Raw genomic sequence first — 12426 nt, 5'->3', positions numbered from 1 at the left:
TGTTTTTCTTAAGGGTATTTACAGTTCTATATGTTTAGTTTCACCACCAAATAAGTTTCTACTGGGTTTTCATCCTGTGGAAAGCTCAAGGAGTTTATGGAGCACTGTATAACATGTTGCATGCATAAATCATTAAGTAGGCATCTGTATTCTGCACCAACTGAATCCCCAAGTAACCTTCAAGAGCAGCCCCATGTAAAGTGCTTTGCTGATAAACCGGCAAAATGACAACAGAGAAAAAGCTGATCTTGATTTCAAACAAAGCAGAAGTTTATTATTTTTATAATTTTGAGAAATGGTATCTGTAATATTGCAGGAGCTATTTAACATGTTAGGACAAGTGAAAACACCATAAAAGGTGGTAAGTCCAGTCTGCATTGGTAGGAGTTCCAGTGCTTTCTTATCCTGTCTTATCATCAGGACAATCAAAATTTCTTTGAAGAGTCTGTGACATTTGAAATCAAGATGAAAACTCTTGATAGTAATTCTCCTTTAGAATCTGGACTAGGTTATTCTAGACTAGAATGTAAAAGACAACCTTACAAATAAAGCAAGTGCTGGTAGAGATATATATATAGTTTTTCTTTCCCAGATTTCAATCCCATTTTCTACTAAATGGCTTTATAGCTCAGGATCTTACCATATTGATCAATAGAATCTTTTGGATATTTTCAAATACCATTATAATAGTAAAAGTTGTGCATAAAAACAAGGAGGAAGACTTACTTTTAATTCTGATGTTGCATACCATTTGATACATCATCCCTAGATCTGGCATTCTATGTAAGGTCTTGAACTATTACAAATATTTTTCAGTATTAACCCTAGATCTTTCTATATTGATAGGAAGTCATCTATAAAATATACTTATCAGTTAGGGGGTATAAAAACAATTCCTAAGATTTTCCCTAGGTTTTAGGTTCAAGAAACTGTTCCCTCTTGAAAATAAAAAAATGTTGATTAAACTTTAGCTACACATATGTTTAAAAACCTGAAGCATTTTCAGTTTCCTTGTTTATAGAAAAAATAATATCACAACAAGTGCTCCTTCTCCAAGGTATTTGTACAAGGACTACCACACAATTACATTCAAGAAGACAGGAAATGCTAAGTCTGATAATTATTTATGCTGTTGTAACAGAAGCCATATATTGTTGAGGTTATCATGAAAGAAAGTTGATCCTTTAAAATTAAAAACTAAAATGGAGTCACTCTCAATTCCATACTTCTGCAAGGTAAAAAGACACTATATTTGTAAAGGAAATAGTGTTGTTTAATTAAAATGACAATGGAAATGCAACATTAAATCATATTTTTCACTAAATTGTGTATAATATTGTATTTCCATTAAAAAGTTATCTTGCAAAGTTAAAGACTGGTATAACATACTCAGAAAGGGTTTGCCTTAGGATGGATTTTTTAGGTTCATTTTTATTCATTTCATGAGGTATTCAGGAAGTGGGAACAAAAGAATTGTAACAGCTTCTGCTCATGTCAGTCCTGGTTCAACAAAGTCCAGTGAATCGGCCAATATCAAGAAGTGTAATTTGATACTATAATTTAGAATGCCTTAGTTAAGGATATTAGTTCATTAGTCTGTGTTCTCTTGGTCTTTCCTATTTTCTCACATCCATACATGCATGTACATACACACACACACTAAATAAAAAGAAACATAGAGAAAAATCATCTCAGAAACAAAATATTGAAACTTGTTTGCATATACAGGGGGCTCTGTTCTCCAGATGGTATGACTGACCCAATTAGAAAGCACTAAGCAGAGAGAAAAGAAAAAAATGCACAGATCCAGAAACATATTTCTCTCTCCAACTCCCTCTCTAAGTTCTACCCCACACAGACTGAAGAAAAAAGTCACTGTTGCAAATCCTAAAACTGTCATCACCCAGAGAAAATAGTAATAATCTCTTCTCATTGTCATGTGCGAGATAGGGCTTTTATTTCATTATATGTAACAACTTCCTCTTCCTTATGACTAATAAGGGATAGGTGCTTTGCATAATAGAAATCAAGCAGCAGCAACAGCAACATGGTCTGGCAATTGCAGCCTACACCTTGCTTGCTGCGAAAAAAAGACTGAGGAGCCCACCCCTTCCTAGTACTAGCACTAATTAAAGCAAAGCACCAACTTAAGACAACATGACTGACAATAACACACGTGCATTGAGCATCTTCCTTACCCCTAAGCAGATCTGAGCCAACCATGATGCAGCAAGCTGTGTCTGACTAAGAAGCAGCTTGGATAGTCTCTCTCACACACACAGTAGAGGGAGATGCCTGTTCAGTATGCATGCTTTAGGTTTGAGACCAAGACTGCAAGTTAGTGTGAAACTTCCCCTCCCTGGGTTTCCTTTCTCCCCAGTCTGTGCTCCTCATGCTACCTGGCAATTTCTGCTTCTCAGCCAATTTTCTGCTTTAAAAAAAAGGCAAAATCCACAAAGAGTTCATTCCTTTGGCTCCTAAGCCCTTCGCTGGTCACTTCCTCACTATATAGACTTTCCCAAACTCACAGGATGTGTCTACTCACAAAGTAAGATTCTGTCCCCCACACACATCCCCACACAGTATTCATGTATGGAGTATCATAATTACTGATTTAAAAGAATCATCCATGTGACCACCAAAGGAAGCTCTGAGTGCTTAGGATCACAGAAAGAAAAGTAGGGCTGGCAGGTATGGTGATCCTCACATTCAATAAAAACAGGTGTACATTGAATGAGAAGAACTAAACAAGTGTTATTGTGGAGCAATAAGCAATCTCTGCAGGACGCTTGTCTGTTTTTCACTTAGTAGCTTAACTGAGGGACCATCTCCCAATTCCCAACCTGTTTTGTCTAAGTAAGGCAGCATCTCTAACCTACAACCTCTGTCACCAGAGAAGAGACTTCATTAGGTCATCTAGTCGAGCTCCTGCTCAGGATTGTCCCTAAACCATTGCAACCAAATGTCTGTTAAGGGCTCTTCAAAATTTCCAAGGATGTAGATCCTAAAACTTCTCTAGATAGTCTATTCCAATGCTTGACCATCCTCAGTCAGAAACCATGGACTTTTCTCTGAGGCCATTGCTCCTAGTCCTGTTCCCTCTGGCCACAGAGAAAAGCCCATCTCCATTCCTTTTATCCTTCAAATATTTAAAGACTGTTATCAAATCCTCACTGGATATGTTTTATTTCAAAGTGCCCTGCTGCCATTTTGTCAGTGCAGAGATGTGAAGTGACACTGATACACATGACACATGAGGCTGCCAGAGTGTATCAATTTCCATGCTCCAACAGTTTCAATTAATCAGGTCTGCTCCTGTATGTGTAGGAGCCCATCTCTAATCTAATGTATGAAAAGTGAATATTGTAATGAAATAGGTAACTAATCTCCACTGAAAAGTTAAAATTTGAACACCATGCTGCTCTCCATTTTTGTTAGGTTCCTTCACACAAAAGAGCAACCAAATGTTTTTTCCAAAGATTTATTCTTGATTAAGAGAACATGAACACAAGGAAGAACACATGTAAAAAGGGGCCTGTCTTCACTGAACTAAACAATAACTGCTTGTCTCTGCAGATGAGGTTCTTAAAGATTTGAAATTGTACTACTCAAAATCAAGGTTATTAAAATTGCTTTGCTGCATGCAGCACATGTACTATAACTAACAGAGGAGGAGATTGTACTTGTTATGCAATATAAAAACAACTGCATCCTTTAGTGCTTGATAATTATACTGCAATTTTTAGGAGAAAAACCACACTTTCCAAAATTCGTTTCTGGGACGACTCAGTTCAGTAGAGTTACTTAAGATAAGAATTTTTCTCACCATCTTAGACTGAAATTGAATTTTTTCCTGGAAATACCTGCTTCATGCAGAAGTATATAATACATATGCTCAGGATTCAGAATGTAGTGTTACAGCATGCCTTCACCCTATTTGAAGATTTATAGAAAGCTATAGAAGTATGTAGACCCAGAGCCTGGCTCTTGCTCCACAAATCAATTGGAAAACTAACACAACTTTCCATTAGGGAATATCTCTTGTATGGGTGACATTTTAGGCATCATGACTGAATAGGAAAGGGAATGTTTGTGTGTTTATGCCTCTTTAGTTCTTGGTTGTGAAATTAGTCCTTAGGATCATAGGAATCTGAACAGCAGCCTGAAGTTATTCTCACTGATTACTAGAACCAGAGTGGGATAAGATCGGAGTCCGGCATCTTCTTCCACCGAAGTTCTATACCAAATGCAGCTTGACCAGCTCCAAGAACTGAAATTAAAAGCAGTGTGAATATTATTAAATTATTTCTCCAGCTACATTTTCATAAGAGTAAGTTGCGCAAGTTAATACTATTAATATATTTATATAATAAGATACTGGATTCATTTTTAACTGTCAATTTTTTTAACCTTTAATTTTCTCAAGTGTCTTCTTATCAAGGCTGGCCTTAGGGAACATGTTGCCCTGGGCAAACTTGTATTTTGGTGCCCTTTCTTTGAGTTTAAGTATGTAGTAATTTTAGTGAAAGTTTCAAAAATAAAGCCCTGGGGTGAGCTGCTGGGCTGGATTGGGAGACTTGCTTCCCTGCGGCATCCCCCAGTGGTGGCCAAGCAGGGCATAGGGAGTAGAGCAGGGGACAGGGAGGCTCATTTCTTACCAGCCCCAAGGCAAAGATGATGGCAAGCAATGCCAGGCAGGTGCCCATGAAGATAAGCAGCAAGAATACAAGGAGTGGGTGCTGCTGACTCATGCAGTGATAGGACTCATGGAGCCAGTCGTGGGCATGAAGCAGTGGGCGCAGCTCAAAAACCACCTGCTCCACACTGTCCAGTGGGTAGCAGCACCTCATCATCATCACTGAGCCCCACAGCCAACCAACTTCTTCCCCCACACACCCCTCATGCTGCTTCAAAGAGAGGCAGATGGTACAGGGTACAGTCTGATGTGGAGGTGGAGATGGGATGTGTGTTGTGGGGAGCGGGCCCTTGACTATCACACCCTGCAGTTGACATTACACACCCATAAGGTTGACTCTGATTCTTGTAATTGTACTTTCTTGAATTGATAAAGTAAGGTACTATTTGTGACTGGCTGATGTTCTACATGATGCATGTCATATCTCCTCTTATTCGTGTACTATCCAACTTAAATTGTCTTTAGTTTCCATAATAATTTTTTGGCATCCTTTGGATCCCTCAAAATAGCTCTGTTTTGTTTTCAGTGCACAGCCCTTCTATTTGCTTCTTATGCTATTTTCTGATGAGATGCCCAAAATCTATTCTAGTATATGCCTCATGAAGATATACCATTAATTTCTATAATGGCATAATATTGTTCTTATTATTTTCTATGGCACTCATAATATTGCTTGATAACATTCTATCTACTATTATGACCACACTTTGAGTGTGGGTGATTATGCTATTCATAGTAATGTTATTCACAATAATAGTTTCAGTCATCTTTAGAATCATAAAATCATGGGGCTGGAAGGGACCCTAAAGGATCATTGGGTCCAGCCCCTTGTATGAGCAGGAAAGACATTTGGGGTCAGATAACCCCAGCCAGGTGACCGTCCAGTCTTCTCTTGAAGACCTCTAGGGTAGATGTTTGCTCCACCTCTAGGGGGAGTTTGTTCCATAGCCTGGACACCCTAGTTGTAAAGAAGTTTTTCGTAACGTTCAGCCTGAAACTATCTTCCAAGAGTTTGTGGCCATTGTTTCTAGTTTTCCCTCAGGGCGCCCTGGTGAACAGTTGTTTACCGAGCCCCTGATGTATGCCTCTGATATAGCAGTAAGCCGCAATCAGGTTCCCCTCTCAGCCTTCTTTTCTGTAGGCTGATGAGTCCAAGATCCCTCAGCTTCTCCTCATATGGCTTGCCATGCAAGTCCCTGATTATGTGGGTGGCCCTTCTCTGGACCCTCTTGAGCTTTAGCACATCCTTGTTGAAGTGCAGCACCCAGAACTGGATGCAATACTTCAGCTGTGGCTGCACCAATGTTGAGTAAAGCGGGAAAATCACTTCTTTGGATTTACTGGAGTACAACTTTTGAAACAGTTCAAAACTCATCAGTTTAGATTCAAACTCTAAATTCATCTTCCCATGTCCGTTACATTGCACTTGTTGAAAGTGGATTTCATCTACCATTTACTTGCTATTTTTACTGGGACTAATTTTCTGGCCAGTTACTTTTCCTATATACTGTATCTCTAGGATAAGTCATGCTATAACCCTAGAGTCAAGTTGCTTAAAGGCTGCCTAATTTGGAATATTCTGTTAGAGGGCTATCTGTTTTGGTCCTTTTTAAGATGTTCTTGCCATTAGCTAAAAAGAACATGATTAATTAAAAGATTAAATGCTTTGCTTAAACATGCAACATGTAAATTTAATGCTGGATATACACTCAAAAATATTTAACTATCAAAGAAATAAAGCTTTGATTAAATTCAGGTTCTTTCTGTATAAGGAAATAACATTCATTTGTAACACTCAGCTGCATTAATATTGATGTATTGATTGTTTAAGCATGTGAGTAAATGTGAGGTCCTTTGAGCATACTAATTTGAGTATGTTATTTCATTTTTCAGCCTGTATCAGAAATGGATGTTGGCAACTATGTTTCAGGATGCTTTTTCTTTTGTGCTTGGTCTCTTCTCACAGGATTTCTTACAAGTAATGTCATGACATTCAGAAATCCCACACTGTGAATAAGGGTGAAATTCTAGTTCTTTGAAGTAAATTGGAGTTTTATCATGTACTTCAGTCAGGACACTAGATTAATCCCAAGTGTCCAATGTCTAAACATGGAACCACAAGTACTTGATGAGATTCATTAAAGAACAACAATAAAAGCTTAAAAGGACTAATGTGCTTTGGTTTTGGTTTTGTTCCTGATTCAGCTAACATTTTCAAACATATAATACTGACAGAGCTATGAAGAATGCTTCAGTTTTAAGTGGGTGGATTCTATTAGTAGTTTATAAAACAATGCCTCCTTTTTACTTATTTATTTAAGAATGAACATATTAAATAACATAAGATATGGATGTACAACATAAGTTTATCTAAAGAGAACTCATAAGGCTTGTTTTTTCATTTTCACTAAGGCACTTTACATTCATGGGACACGTCCACATGATCGGGAACGTGCGTTTCCCCAGGGACAAAGGGCAGTGGCACAACACATGCCACTGCTACTTGTCCCTGGAAAACGCCCATGCATGCACATTGTGGCGCATGGCATATTGCCCTATGTGGGGTAGGGGAGGCGGGGGCCAACACCTGGGGGCCTCTGAGGGCTGCAGCTGTGGCAATCCAGCAGCACAGAGCTTGGCCAGGCTCCAGTTTCCAGTAGCACACACCACAAGTGCTGCCCCAATTTTTTAAGGCACAGGTTTCTTTTACACCAGGAACTCCTGGTATCAAACCCTCTCCCCTTCTCCCCACCCTTCCTCCCCCCCCATTCAGCAAATTAGCAGTGTGGGGAATGCCTGTGCAGTGTGTGTAGTGTGCACAGCATCACAGATGGGTCTACAGTGCCACACACCACGCATCTGCACTTGTCTGGGCATGCCCATAAAGTGGATGAATAAAGTGGCATTGCAGTACTCATAATGCACATTTTAACTCAGATTTGTCCTCTATATTGCTGAAACACTGTAAAATGGCCTTGGAGTAAACACAAAATAGTCACAAAGATTTTTGTGAGCAAGCCCTCAAGCACTGAACTACTACCAGTTTTAAATTTCAATAGACATTGCCCAATTTGGATTTGCATTTCTTTGCTGTAAATCATTTTATCTTTCATAAACAAAATCTTGAAAAATGTCCCAGATGTTATTTCTGGTAGTCCTACCTATAGTTTCTATAAAAAGAAAATGAATAGCTATAGTTTTTATATTTACACAAATCTTGCATGAAACGTAGTGGTTTGGATTACCTTCTCTCTCTTTTTTTTTTTTGATAGCAGAGACATAATTCTGCAAGACAATTTGCCTGGTGTTCGAATGCTATGTGATGTATGAGAAACTGAATTCAATTTCTTAGTCCATCCAGCTACTTAGCAGGTCAGCTTCTACTGAAAGTATTGCAGAAGAAAATGTTTAATCCTTTTTATGGTGCATTTCTTTGCAGTGGCTCATGTGATTAAGCTTATAACTTCACTGGTCTGACCTAACCTTCTTGGCCAAGGAAAACTATTGATGGGGACTGCAGGACTTGAAGAATAAAGGATACATTTTCCCTACTCGTGGCAAGATACGCAGTCTTACACTGTGGGCATGTCTACATAAGATGTTACTGCACAGTGGTTACTGAGCATGTATTTAGTACTTGTATAATCAAGTAATAAATAAATGCCCAGTAATCAGAGTTACCATGAAGTAGTGCTGACAAATGCCTTTTAAGTGACACTACTGCACAGTAGCCTAATAATTTTTCACAGAAGAATATTAGCACTGTCAGTCCTGTGATGCACTACTGTGCAGTGTTATTTGGCTACTGCACAGTCAGCATCTCATGTAGACATGCCCTGTGATTAAAAGAAGAACCAAATTACTGGTCCCTATGTCCCTTTGTTTTTTGCTAAAAGAATAGCATTTTTTTGTGCCTTGTTCAATACCTTGGAATAAAATTGTTCCTTTTTGCCATTCTTTTAAAACATTTTTTTTTTGTCTGCTGGCAGATATCTTATATGGGGAACATAACTGAAAGCATAAAATACTAGTCCCTTTTTTGCATAACAATTCTAGATTTCCATCTAAAGCTCAGTATTATGTAGTCAGTTAAGAAACAGCTGTTTTTTCCTTATCTTACAGTCTTTGCTGATAAAATCAAGAGGGTTTTTTTTGTTTTACCTGGAGTTGTCAGTGATGCTTCTGACCTTCTGACTATGAGGGTGGTCAGTCATTGGAACAGGCTACCCAGAGATGTGGAATCACTGTCCCTGGAAATATTCAAGAGTAGGTTGGTCAGACATATGACTAGGATGGATGTGAAGGATGATTCTGCACTGAGCAGAGGGCTAGACTAGATGACCTCAAAAGGTCCCTTCCAGCCCTATTTTCATATAATGCTATGACCCTGTATTGTTTTGGGCTTTCCAGTATGAAAGTGCTGGAAGTGTAAGGCTGTTCAAAGCATATTATAAGAGGCAAAAGAACAGAATACTCCAGAGGCAAAATTATTTCCAAAGCCATATCCTTACCGCATCAAATGGGTATATTTAAAGGCATTGAATTATATTTCTAATACTCAGAGGATTGTTTAAGTTGCTTCCACAAGCACTACAGAGCCTGTTAAGTTGAACACTACACTACTGCTGACTGCATGCCCTGCTAGCCTATATGACCTGTGATTTGCACTCTTCAGAAATCAGTTAGGGCTAAAAATTGTCAGTATCAGTTTTGGTTTTGCACAACACACTTCAATCTCTACCATCATAAGAATAAACTTGTCCATATATTATATGGCCAAGCCTTTAGCAAGACTTTCTGAAATATCAAGCTCTTAGTATTACCATATTTACTCAAATATTAGATATTTTTCCCCCAATCAGCATGGGGGGAAAAAGCCCCTTGTCTTATATTTACATATGAAGCAGATGTGGGGAGCAGGCAGCTGCTGAAGCTCTGACTCTGGTCCTGAGCCTGAGCTACAGCAGTCTCCTGCCTCCCCCTCTGCTTCCCTTATGCAGCTTTTAACCTCCTACCCACCCCCTTACCTCTCCCTGGCTCTGGCTCAGGCTAGGGTCTCTCCTGGGCACCAAGCACATGGAAAGTCCTTCCCCTGCCCCACCAACCAGCAGCACCAACACTGCTGCATGGTCAGGCAAGGGATGAGCTTCCAAGTGCTGCAGGCTCTGGGATGGAGCAGCCCAAGCAGTATCTGACAGTAAGTGGGGATGGGGTCAGGAAAGGGAGGAGGGAGGGAAAAGGCAGAGACTGTGAGGAGTTTGTAGCAGAGGCAGAGGCTGTGAGAAGCTGGAGGGGTGCAGGTGGCAGGGGGTTGCAGAGAGGCTTCAGGGGGAAGAAGTGGGCAGGGCAGAGGCCAAGGAGGCCACCTGACCTCCTCTCCTTCTCTCTCCTTCCTCCCCACCCGCACGCCCCCCTCCATCCCCTGTTTTCCCTACTGTGGTGGCAGTGAATGGGGAGAGTTTCAAAGCAACCCTCCAACACTTAGAGTCTATACCTGAAAAAGTATAACAAATTTTAAAATCTTCTATAGGTACAGTCTAATTATTGGGGTTCTCTTGTATTAAGAGTCATCTTATTTTTGAGAAAATATGTTTTATTTAATTATCAGCTTAATTCTCTAATAAAAGAGATCTTGGGAGTAATTTTAGCGAATGTTCATTAAACTAAAAGCTTCTATTCCTGATCAAAATCAATTGGCAATAATAATAATCACAATCATTGATCTATTGATCCTCCCTTCCAGAGTGTTACTATCAGAAGCATTCTTGCTCCAGATTAAATACCACATTTGGAATCAGTGACTTTCAGAAGAGGAGAGCTCCAAGATATCTCCAGCTACCTTTCCAAAGAGATCACCTATAAAAAATGTACCTTTTCTACAAGGATTCCCCATTATTTGTTGATGAATATAGAACATATTTTAACTGACAAAAATATAGTTCTACCTCCCTTTTAATCTTCTAGTCATTACTATATATGTATATAGTGCTTCTAATGCAAAACATTTTCTTTCAATAAAAATTGGTGGTTATCCTCCATGAGAACTTGTTCTAAGTCTTTCTGAACAACTGTTTATCAGGTGTTAAAATGCTAGAAAAATGCTGTATTTTAAAGGTAATTTTGCTTTGGTTTTGCAATAGAATAGAGTGGATGAATTAGTTGAAGAGAGATGTATGGTCCAGCATAGCATTTTGATTATAAACATAGACACGTCCTTACCAGGATTTCAGGCATGTTTGTCAATGTAGATCAGTGATTCTCAAGCAAGATGCTATGACAGCCTTGGAAGGGTATGGTTGGGAGAAAGGAGATAAGTGAATTAAGCACAGGTTCCAGTGAGGAGGTAAGTACAGTCTCTTCCCTTCCAGCTGCCTCTTCCTCCTACTCACTGCCATTCCAGCTGCTCCTCCCCTTCCAAGCCTTACTTCAAGCAGTTAAGCACTATAATAAATAAATTCTTCTGTGAAATGGGGTGCTGATCAATTCACAAAAGATATGGAGAGGGGATTCAAGTCTAAAAAAGTTGTGAACCACTCATGTAGATGTTCTATCTGAATTTAGTCATTCAGCCAAGTCAAAAACTCAGCTCACTCTGGGAGCAGTGCCATTTATCAATTGCCTGAATGATCTGCTTCTGATTTAGGTGAAATCATTTGTATTTACATGAAGAAACATTCAGAGAGGATTCAGTCCACATTGAAAAAATTGCTTGTGCAGCTTCCTCCATATAATCATGTTAGGATTAAGTTAATAAATTTGACATATGTTAGTAGGGTTAACCCAGACAAACGTAATATACATCCAGCTACTCATTGCGTTCACTGATAATATAATTGCACACATTACTATATTTTCTTGCATACCACATGGTCCGAGATAAAACATGCACCTTCTTTTTGGAAGCCAGAATGTAGAAAAAAAGATTTTTTTCCCAGTGTCGTGGCCAATGGTGTGACATGAAGTGTCCAGGAAGTGTGTTATCCCAGAAGACAGTCTGGGTGAGGCAGTAATAATACTTTGTGGTATGGCAAGGCAGCAACATAGGTGGATCTAGGATTTTGAAAAGCAAGGTGCAGGTGATAATGGTGCATCATCACATATAACATGACATATTTTTCTAAGTTAAAAATAAACTAAAAGCTTTACTAATATGCTATGGGCCTAGCGCTATGTTATTCAGTTTAAGATCAAAGCAAAAACCAATATGACTACTGGGATGTGAACTCATTTGCTAGATTAAGTTTAAAAAAACACAACAAACTTAGCAAAAAATAGTACAAAGATATTGTGTCATTAGTCCTGTAGTCATTAGTTAAATGTACAACTCTTCCTGAGATTTGTAAAATCTAACCTTCTTGAACAGCTTGACAGTGCCTCTAATACTTCAGTGGCAGTCATTTCTACACCAGAGTTAATATTACTACACCTGAGTTGAGGTTTTTAGCTAGAGCTAAATACAGTCTGCAGAGCGGTGACATAAAAGAGGGACAAAGGTTAGTTTGAATAGTGGAACATCAAGACAATTAAGAAAGAGAGAAGATTATTAATATCTCTGGAGTAGAGAGTTTATCAGGAATATGGTAGATGATAATGAGTCATGAAGTCGACTGATCCTTCCAGGCTGCCTGAATAAAAATGCCACTGCCTCTACCAGGCAGTTGGTTTTAAATTTGGGTATAGCAGGTGTAACCTGGGTGGCGGCCCAATAGTTGCCACCCCTGCCCAATATC

Source organism: Gavialis gangeticus, unplaced genomic scaffold (genome assembly GCF_001723915.1).
Source record: "Gavialis gangeticus isolate Ggan-Ray unplaced genomic scaffold, GavGan_comp1, whole genome shotgun sequence".
NCBI classification, from domain to species: Eukaryota; Metazoa; Chordata; order Crocodylia; family Gavialidae; genus Gavialis; species Gavialis gangeticus.
The sequence above is the reverse complement of the archived record's forward strand: the minus strand, read 5'-3'. Positions refer to the sequence as shown.